Raw genomic sequence first — 11012 nt, forward strand, 5'->3', positions numbered from 1 at the left:
CATCCCTCTTAATTTAAAGACCGCTTTCTTTCATGGGGTAATAATCTGTTCTGGATGTTGAAAGTGACTCCATTGATCTTTTTCCACTAAATGTTGATTTCTTTAAATTTGCACCTTCAGTTGTGTCTGTTTTCATTCATTTCAGTCCCAGACGTCCAGATTCAGTGGTTTAGCTGAACTGTAACTCTGAGCTTGGCGGTGAGTCTGCAGCTGTAGCTGCATGATGCTACATCTAGTGATGAATGTATCTCACTTTCACTCTCCAACTCTATTATTTAATGTTTTAAAGTGTCGTTCAACCGTTTTACAATGACTGGAAACAAAAGCTCTTCTAAGATCACTGCAGATGGCGTCAATCCTTTAGATCCTATTAATGCTCAAGCTAATCCTACTGACAGACTAAATATCAGCGTATAAAGCTTTCTGACGGCGGCTGATGATCACTTTTTCATTGCATTTGACTCGTAACACCTGGCTGCGTTGGAAACAGCCCTGTGGGCATTTTATCAGTTTGTAGAGCTTTGCCTTTGTGTTCTGCAGGACCGCCATAGTGAGCGCTCGCCTGGTCATTTCCATCTTAAATAGTGATTTTCCCTCAGAGTTAATAGCAGCCTGTCTCATCGGGACAATCTAATTTGAGTCATTCATTGAGTTGGTTGTTCAAAGGAGCAGAAACTGTGAAGAGGGGAAAGAAGCAGATGACTAATACAGAGGAAACGATTGGCTGTTTACAGCTGAAGCTCATTATAAAGTCAGACAGCAGGCAGCAAACTGTAGGATAAAGAAAACAAGATCTAGAACCAACATTCAGAAACAGAAAGTAGTTTTAAGGCCAAATAGAGTTTTAGACGTAGGAAGAGAATTTGGTGATGAGCTGATGATTAGTGAGGAGCTGCTACACAGATAAATGTCTAAATATTAAGAAATATTAATGTATAATAAACTGGTGAAAATGATCTAGGAATAATGGAGTAAAATAACCTGCAGCACTGGGCCAGCTGCTTTGTCAGGTTCCTGCCTCTTATAGGGGGGAAGCAAACAGTGATGGTGGACAGGTGCCTAATGGACTCTCAACGTGGCAGTTAAGAGTGTGAGTGTGTGTTGGGGGGGTGGTCTAGGAACCACCTTCTGTCAGATGGAGCATCTTTTGCAGGGAACCAGCCATTTATCTTCTCCCACCTGGTTGCTCTCTAACCATTGGAACCAGTCAGAGTTTGTCCCTCAGGCGTTCCTGCAGTATATAGTCTATCAGCACGCTCTGTCCATGATGAAATACAACCAGCAACCATGGTGACGGAAAACACTCACTGTAGATTATAGAATATTACAGACTAGGAAAACAGAGCTGCTGAATCAGAGAGACATCAGTAGATCCTCTAGATCAGCGGTCCCCAGCCTTTCTTGTACCACGGACCGCTACGCTAAATACGATCAAGCAAAATGATACGACTAGCATAAAATCAAATACAAACAGCATAAAAATAAAACAACAAGCCGGTCCCATCTAGGCGTAATCGGAGAAAATGACAGACGAAGTGTGCTCCTGATGTCCAGTCTGCTCCGTAGCCAGTGTTGGGAAAGTTCTCTTTCTACGTGAACTAGTTCAAAGTTCAGTTCTCACATTTTAAAATGAACTAGTTCAGTTCATAGTTCATAATTCTAAATTTTGAACTAAGTTCACAGTTCCAAAAAATGAACTAGTTCATAGTTCTTTTTTTTTTTTTTTCATATATTGCTCAATTACACCATAGCCTACTGTAGAACCACAGACAGCAATTATTTTATCAGTTGTAACTCTGAAACTGTGCGTCAGATTTCATCTTCATATCCAGTTTTGAATCCTTATCCAACCAGGGTTTACATTAGCATTGAGGGGACAGCATCAGTGTTTTTGCCTGAAGGCGTTCATGGAACTAAAGTTCATGAACTCGTTCATATTTTGGGTGAACGTGAACTGAACGTACTGCATTACTGCCTGATGAACGTTATTGTGAACTCGTTCATTCTGGTGTCTGTGAACGGCACGCTCTCTCAGTTCAACTCCGTTCAATAGGTTGCCAGATTTCTATAGAGCCCTCCAGGCGAAACCCCAGCTAAATCACACCGTAAACAAGCCTTAATATGTAGTGGGAAAAACACCTAATCTGGCAACAGCAGCTACCAGCGTCGTAGCCTACAGCCGCGTGCGTCATCAAAACAAAATGCAGCGTGGAAGCCACAGCATTGCTGCTTTAACGCTTTGCTGCTGTCCATTCACTTCACACTAGTAGCAGCTGCAGCTTTCACCCCTACAGTATATTCTCAAAAACATCAGGAAAAATGTGCTGCTTGAATGGTCTTTTTTATGAGGAATTATTAAAAGAAAAACAGGAAAGTAGTCTTTAAGGTGCAAATGTTTTTTTAATTTTAATAATTTTTTCCATTTGAAATTCCATTTCAGTACATACTAAAAAGGAATCCTGGAAAATTATACCAGGCAGGTAGCAGCTTCGGTAGGGAGGCCCAGACGTCCATCTCTTCAGCTACTTTGTCCAGCTCCTGGGGGGAACCCCAAGGTGCTCCCAGGTCAGCTGAGGAACATAATCCCTCCAGCGTGTCCTGGGTCTCCCTCTGGTTCTCCTCACAAATTTGAATAAACGTGTCAAACAAAAAAAAAAAATAATAATAATGTATGTTTCCTGAAATCCTTCTTTCCATTAAAGGTGTTGGCAAAGCGATGGGAGAGGCAGCGCCTCTTCAGGTCATTTATTTAGTCAAAATAGGAGGAAGCATCGCTTCAGGGATGGTTGCAGCAAAGATGATGATTGACAGCTGCTGATTGTTCTGAACATCTGGATGGTTTGGAGAAGAAAAGCCTCGATCTGTCACCATGCCAACATGTCATGTTCTACCATAGAAAACCATTCCATAGAATGATTGAATGAAAAACGTGTCAAAGCCTGTAGCATCTTCCAGTAGTTCCAGCCACGGCTGCACATTTTTCTGGGTTTTGTTTTGCTTCTTCCTTCTGTGCAGAAATAAAGTGATGATTGTTTCACCAACAAAGGATCAGATACAACAACAAAACCTCTGTCAGTGTTTTGTTTGGCTGCCAAATGATCTGCTGGCAGTACAGTGCAGCAGTGAGAGGTTGAGATCCATTACTGAGGCAGTTTAAACCTTCTAAAAATATTGCTCGTCTTTGATGGCGTTCAATCTGCAAACAGATTTCCCACAAGGTGAGCAGGAGAGAGGAGCAAATGAGAAAGATGACACCGCTGCTGCCTCTGCATGGTGCTCATGTTTTCTAGATATGCAAACAGAGGTTCCTTTGTACCCCGATGCTCTCACAGGTTACACAGGTTGTCAGTCATAATAGCCCCATATTTCCCACATGCCTTCATGAAACACGCCTCAGTCACACAGGAAGTTCCAGGTGAGCGTTTGAACACGTGCACGCCTCAGTCTGGGCGCACGGTTCAAGCTGGAGCATATTAAGATATTTGTCATGTTCTGCATTGAGGCTGTGTTGAGCAGCATTATAATGTGGTTGGGGACTTCCTTTGATGAATAATAGAAGGCATTTATAGAGCCTTCCAGGGAGCCACCATACCTAGCAAGGAAAAAAAGAAATGAAGGAAATGTTTGAGAGCAAAGTTTCATGAATAATTGAAAAGCTTTTTTAAAGGATTTGCATAATCTCACCTTCCTGAAGGTCACAGCTGCTGTTGTTGTTTGTGCCCCTAAAATCCGAGCCGTGAATTATAGCTGATGGTTTGGCTCAGATCAGTCAACACTTAGCGTAGCGATTAGCTCCCATTTATCAAAGGAACATGTTGTAGTAAAACACTGACAGCCTTCATGTCAAACATCTTCAGCTCCAGGAACTGAAAGTCCCAATTATGAGGCAGAGAAAAAGCCGACATGATGAATCTTATTGACTCACAAACTTAAAGCTCTGCAGGAATGTTGATCAAATAAAAATAATCTAACCTTAAGAAGCGCTAAGCCACTTCCTGCAAACTGCAGGGCTGATATTCAGGCAACGCAGCTCCTCCCTGCTGCTGGGAAATAATCAACCATAACATCATATTTATCCAGAATATCTCCGTAATCTGATGAACCTCCCTGTAGGAGGAGGAAACACCAACAGATCTCTGCATGCAACTAAGTCTAATGTTTAGTTTGTTTTTAACATTTTCTTCCATAGAGCTGCAGCTAACCCTTCGTTTGTTAGCAAACATGTTAGCCATTGTGGAAAAGAAGGATCAATGGGTGAGGCTTTGCTTTCCGCGGTCTCTGGTTTCAGATCGGTCCAACGCTTTGACCAAGTCTTTGTTTTTCATTAAAACATTTAGCATTTATATTTTCCAACATCTGAAATATTGGATTTTTTTGGATTTATTTATTTATTCTTTTTTAGTTTTTACAGTTTGTTTGACAGTAGCTGACAGGAAAGGGGCAATGAGAGAGAAGGAAAGACATGCAGCAAAGGACCACAGGTCGGATTGGAATCCGGGTCGCCCTCATCGAGGACTAAGGCCTCCATACGTGGGTCATGTGCGCTAACCACTGCACCACCTGTACACCCATAGGATTATTTTTACGTAGTGGCAGACAGAGTGTCACCAGTACTCTACAGTCACTGGTAATATGTGAATGGTTAATCAGTGTGGAAATCCTCACTTCCTGCCATCAGAGGAAGTCCATCAGTCTTTGAGAAGTTCTATGAGCTAATCTGCAGTCAGCATTCCCTTCTGGTGTCCTCCTGCCACTAGAGGGTGCTGCTTCTTTTGGTGAGACTTCCTGTTTGGACTCCTGAGCAGCATGCTATCCAGTCTTTCTCCTTCTGAATTAAGTTCTATGCTATTGCTACTGGCTTTGTTCAAAATGTGAATAGTTCCACACATTCTCATCTTCATACTTTGGATCTTGTGCTGACATACGGCATAGAATGTGAAGAAATAACAGTATTTCCTCACAACCCTGTCCTCTCTGACCACTTTTTAATAACCTTAATAACCTTCAGGTTATTTTCTTCAGGTTATTTACTTTATCAGTGTTCTCCTTTAGCTTTAGCAGATCATTGTCAGATAGTGCAGTTATTTTTGATAAAGCTTCTAGTTAGAGTGGCTCAGGTTATCCTGAGCTATCTCTATAGTTCTGCTGCTATAGGCTTAGACTGCTGGAGGACATAGGGACCCCTTTTTCATCATTCTGCTTCATTCTATCTCTGTTCTCCCACTCTGCAGAATCTGTTAGTTCAATCTCTAACGTTCTGCTCTCTCTGCTTTTTCTCATAGTAGCTTCATCTGGTCTGTTCCTGTTTGGCTGTGACTCCATCCTGGAGAGAAATATCAGCTGTGCTGCTGCCATCAACACCTTTGTTTCTAGATGTTGGAGCTTGGCCTGTTTTCCAGTGTAGTCCTGTTTCTCTGACTGTGACTAACTGGATGTGCTCTCCTCATCCTCTGACATGGGAGCTGGCTCGGAGCTCGTCTGCCTGGCTGTGTGTTTCCTGGACGGGGCCGCCTTTTACAGCTGCTTTTTGGTATCTCTGCTTCTGTCTCCTTGAACCCCAGTGGGCCTCAGCAGATGGCCGCTCACACTGAGCCTGGTTCTGCTGGAGGTTTCTTCCTGTTCAAAGGGAGTTTTTCCTCTCCACTGTTGCTACAAGCATGCTTAGTGTGAGGGATTGCTGAAGAGTCAATGAGTCGATGCAATCAGCTGGTTTTCCTTAGATAGAAAACTTTGAATCAATCTGACTGGATGATCTATTGAATTTTCTCTATAAACTGATGTGATGTAAATTGGCTCTATAGCAATAAACTGAATTGAAATACAGCAATATGTGACTGAGGGGAACAGAAGGCAAAGGAAAAAGCTATTCGTGTGTAAAATTGTTTAATTTATAAAAGTATAAAGTTGATTCATATCTTGAAACTTTGGTCGTTAAGCATCATGTTTTTATCTGCTGTCTCAGTCTTTAGATTTGTGCGTTTGTGTTTGGGAACCACTGTTTGCTAATTTATCGCGGTCCGTGAGGTTCTGGGTCAGATGTGCTCCCACAGCTTTTCTTTCCAAGCTTAATCTCCACAATTCTCTTTGACAATGTGGAATAAAATGATGTTTTTTAATGTAAAAATGTAATAATACCTTTTTGACATGATGGAGTGCGGTGTATAGAATTCAGGCTGCGCTGTGAGGAGTCTGTGGATCATGTCTCAGAGCGTCGAGCCTCCTGCTGAGGGATGTAGAGTGTTTACACTCCAGCCTAATAACTCCATCTGAGGAACTCAGAGGATATGGATGATTACAGAATGGAAACAAACACGAGGCTTTCTTCTGTTTTCATCTCCTCTGACGACTCTTGACTGCTGTCAGAAGGAGCTCCTGTTGCTCTCATCTGAATCCTCACCTTATCAGTCCACAGTCGTCCACAGCAGGCAGCAGAAAACCTGGGCTGTGGGATGTTTGGTTCATGCATCTCATTCCAGAGTCAATCGAAAAGATCAAAATAGAAACACACATGTTAAGTGAGTGGAAATGATTTGACATCATCTAATTATGGGAAAGGATGTCTTCCTCTGTGTGAATACTTCTGCAGGTTTCACTTCATTGTTTGCTGAGCTGGGTGTAGGTGAGATAATGGTGATGTCTGTCTCACTCTTCTCCCTGTTCTCACTGAGAATAAGATAAATGACAGAAGAGCTCAGTTCCTGGAAAAATGAATAATGAATCATCAAAGATTTCTATGCAGCCGGAGCCTCACTGATTCCCACTGATGGCCTAATACAGAAAATACAGGTTTACATGCTCTGATCATCCAGGGTGCAGAGAGGAGAGTCCAGGTGATATACAGTGGGGCAAAAAAGTATTTAGTCAGCCACCAATAGTGCAAGAAAGAGGCCGGTAATTTTCATCATAGATATACCTCAACTATGAGAGACAAAATGAGAAAAAAAAATCCAGAAAATCACATTGTGTGATTTTTAAAGAATTTATTTGCAAAATATGGTGAAAATAAGTATTTGGTCAGTTACAAACAAGCAAGATTTCTGGCTCTCACAGACCTGTAACTTCTTCTGTAAGAGGCTCCTCTGTCATTGACTCGTTACCTTCATTAATGGCACCTGTTTGAACCCATTACCAGTATAAAAGACACCTGTCCACAACCTCAAACAGTCACACTCTAAACTCCACCATGGCCAAAACTAGAGAGCTGTCAAAGGACACCCGAAACAAAATGATAGACCTGCACCAGGCTGGGAAGTCTGAACTTGCAATAGGTAAACAGCTTGGTGTGAAGAAATCAACTGTGGGATCAATTATTAGAAAATGGAAAACATACAAGACCACTGATAATCTTCCTCGATCTGGGGCTCCACGCAAGATCTCACCCCGTGGGGTCAAAATGATCACAAGAAGGGTGAGTAAAAATCCCAGAACCACACGGGGGGACATAGTGAATGACCTGCAGAGAGCTGGGACCAAAGTAACAAAGGCTACCATCAGTAACACACTACGCCGCCAGGGACTCAAATCCTGCAGTGCCAGACGTGTCCCCCTGCTTAAGCCAGTACATGTCAAGGCCCGTCTCAAGTTTGCTAGAGAGCATTTGGATGATCCAGACGATGACTGGGAGAATATCATATGGTTAGATGAAACCAAAATAGAACTTTTTGGAACTTTTGAGTTGAAAGTCCGTGTTGCCCAGCGACAGCCCCAGAACATCACTGCTCTAGAGGAGATCTGCATGGAGGAATGGGCCAAAATACCAGCAACAGTGTGTGAAAACCTTGTGAAGACTTACAGAAAACGTTTGATCTCTGTCATTGCCAACAAAGGGTATATAACAAAGTATTGAGATGAACTTTTGTTATTGACCAAATACCTATTTTCCACCATATTTTGCAAATAAATTTTTTAAAAATCAGACAATCTGATTTTCTGGATATTTTTTTCTCATTTTGTCTCTCATAGTTGAGGTATATCTATGATGAAAATTACCGGCCTCTCTCATCTTTTTAAGTGGGAGAACTTGCACTATTGGTGGCTGACTAAATACTTTTTTGCCCCACTGTATTCAGCGGTGCAGGAGTTTGGTTCACCTTAACGGAATTAATCGAATAATTCCCAGTGCATGCTGGACTCACCGGTCCTGTTCTTGACCTTTAGCGACAGGATTTTTAGGCACAGCCAAGGGCCAAGACCTACAGCATAAAACTGGGGCAGTTCGCAGCCGAATGTGAAGCTGCCGGGCTGAGAATTAGCTCCTCCAAATCTTTTGCAGATGCTCCCTGGATGCTTCCCTCTCAGGTAATCCCAGCACCTCCCATCAGGAGGAGGCCCAGGGAACAACACAGGAAACCTTGGCCTTCTCCCAACAGAGTAAAGGGAAGTCTGGGAGTCTCCACTGAGACTACTGCCCCCACGACCTGGTAGCGAATGAAGCAGAAGATGACGAGTACCAGAAAAATAGTGCAGTCTGTTGACATGAAACCTGTAATGACGAGTGCCGCTGGGGGAGGTGAGGTTTGCAAAATAATTGAAATTAGCTGTTTTTGACAGCGCCCAGGTAGAGAACCAGAATGAACCTTAGGAAGCTTTGAAGCAAGTTTTCCTCCTTCTTTGAAGAGAGCCATTTTTGAAATGGTTTATCTTCTTTAGTCTCCTTTGATTTTCATGTTTTAATCATTGTAAAGCATTAGACTTCACTCCTTCGGGATTCATAAATAACTCAAAACAGCTTTGGGTAAACTTGTTCCTGGTTCTTCCATGGCCTGTTAGATATGTTCTACGCTGGAGAACCAAGGAGTTGAACCATCTTGATCAACCTGTATCCGTAATCTACACAGATTAAATAAATCAATGCACTGTTTTAGGGTTGTGGCGGCTGCTGGTGGTTGTTGGTTTATAGGCAAAGTGGTGAAATCATCAGTCCACCAAAACAGTAAACAATAGTATGTGAAAAACACCTGAGCAAATACTATAACCAGAGAACAAAAACCAAACATGTTTGGACTCTGAAGATTTAAAGTGGCTCCAGAAAATGCAGCCATAAAACAGGAGAACAAGCGGAATCCGAGACTTTCTACTGCTTTGAAAAACTAAGCACTTTGAACTGTGTCAGCTGAGAAGGACTCGTCTGAAGTCACCAAAGAACCTTTAATAATACTGCTGCCAAATGGAGCAAGAAGGAAATGCAACATGGGAAATACAGCTGTTAGTATTTGGTTTGAGTCTTTTTGCTATATTAACCACATCAGGAACTGCGTTGGTTTTCTCCAGGTACCCAGAGAGATTATTTATAACAAACACTCATTCAATCTAAAAACCATACTGTGTTTAAATGAAAAAGAAAATAAGATAAAATAAAAAGTGAGAAGTTGTTCATCATCTAAATAGATAATTTAAAGCATATATTTCTCTCTAACTGAGGGCTGCCCTAACCTGACACAGTGGAGTGGAAGGTTACTGCTACTATAAGCTAACAACATATTCTGAGCTGAAGGAAGTAAATTGTTGCTGAATATGTTCAACTTCAATTATAATACATGCATAGAAAAAAGGGAGTCGTGCACTTGAGCCCTTTCCATTAATATTTAAATAGCTAACTCAGGGTTCAACGCTCGCAAGGATTGTGTGACACATAAACACACACACACATTGTGTCACAATATCCTTGTGTGGACCTTCCATTGTCTTCCATTCATTTCCCACTAATTTATATGGCCTAACCGTTACCGACACATACCTATCCCTAAACCTAACCTAAAATCAATTAACACCTTAGTCCTAAACCTAACCCCCACCCCAAGAAGAGAAACTTTCCTTATGGGGACCAGTTGTTGGTCCCCACAAGTACTTATGAGTCCCCAAAATGTAGCATATTCCTAGGAAATTGTCCCCACCAGGTATTAAAGACATGGCCACACACACACACACCCACACACATCTGTTTTAAGCCAAGTACCTCGCCTTGACTTCCATTCATTTTAAACCTTTTTTTTCTTTTGCTTTCACTTTGCTGGTAAAATACTCAGCATCACACACCCCCCCTCCCCCCAACCCCCTCCCACCCCCCTCCACTGGAAGCGTCCCGTCTTGCCAAGGCCATTACGGGTTGAGGAATCTCTGGTGAGGCTCAGCCTACTACTTGACTAAGCAAATGCCTGGACATGATGTGAAGAAAAGTGGAGTGGATGTTGATCAAATAAGGCCCAGGTGCACTGAAGCGCCAGGATGAACTAAATCAGCCATAAAATTAATTTTTAGAAAGTGTCCGGCCCAGGCTGCCTGTGTGAGGACTTTGTAATGAGGATCTGTCATTTGAAGCAAAGATTTCTCCTGCGATGTGTTTTCCATGATCAGCTTGTTCACTTCCATTATGCAGGTCACACGGAGCACAGGGACATGAGTACCGGCTCGTCCGTTCAGTTCAGCATTTCAATGCATCATTTACATGCTTCACCACTTTCCAAACAGCCTGGATGCAGTGTCTCTTTGAATGCTCAAATTTCATCATCCATTGTTCAATGTTATATGGGGATTTTAATGCTCTTTGACTTACAAGGCTCCATAAACAAAAGTTAATAAGATAAAAAGTGTTGACATCTGGCAAAACCAATTCAAACCAGATTCAAGCAAAACCTCTAAATTAAAATTTACCTCAAACTTATTTCTGTAGTTAGTAATTTCTGTTTTCTTCTCAGGCAGGTAAGGTTATTTTACAGAGAAACGATCCATCGACCGTTCCTGCTCAATTAGACATGGCTTCATAATACAGTCATGTTCAGAAAATGAGAAAATTATTGCAAGATTAAATTCAGAAACTTGATTAACTGAAACGCTTTATGTTAATTACATACAAAGTGAGACTTTACTGTAAAATAAGACATCAGACCAATAAAGAAATGAATTTTGAAAGCCTGATTAAAAAAAATATCTCTGATACAAACTGAAACGTGGCGTTTAGCAAACAGCAACTAAACTCTGAGGCCTGCAGCAGAGCTTTAAACTCATCAGCAGAG

The 11012-nt window shown here is 41.8% G+C and overlaps 1 long non-coding RNA gene across 1 annotated transcript; it reads right to left on the reverse strand.

Annotated features, from left to right (window-relative positions):
* Window positions 1-3145: 3145 nt before the first annotated feature.
* LOC119777062 lies at window positions 3146-4086 on the reverse strand. The gene is made up of 3 exons (XR_005279869.1): window positions 3973-4086; window positions 3685-3866; window positions 3146-3592 (listed from the first exon to the last, which is right to left on the reverse strand). It is a non-coding gene; the product is annotated as an uncharacterized LOC119777062 (long non-coding RNA).
* Between the last annotated feature and the right edge of the window lie 6926 nt (window positions 4087-11012).

The sequence above is a fragment of the Cyprinodon tularosa genome, unplaced genomic scaffold, assembly GCF_016077235.1.
Source record: "Cyprinodon tularosa strain WSP-4 unplaced genomic scaffold, ASM1607723v1 ctg1211, whole genome shotgun sequence".
Taxonomy (NCBI): domain Eukaryota; kingdom Metazoa; phylum Chordata; class Actinopteri; order Cyprinodontiformes; family Cyprinodontidae; genus Cyprinodon; species Cyprinodon tularosa.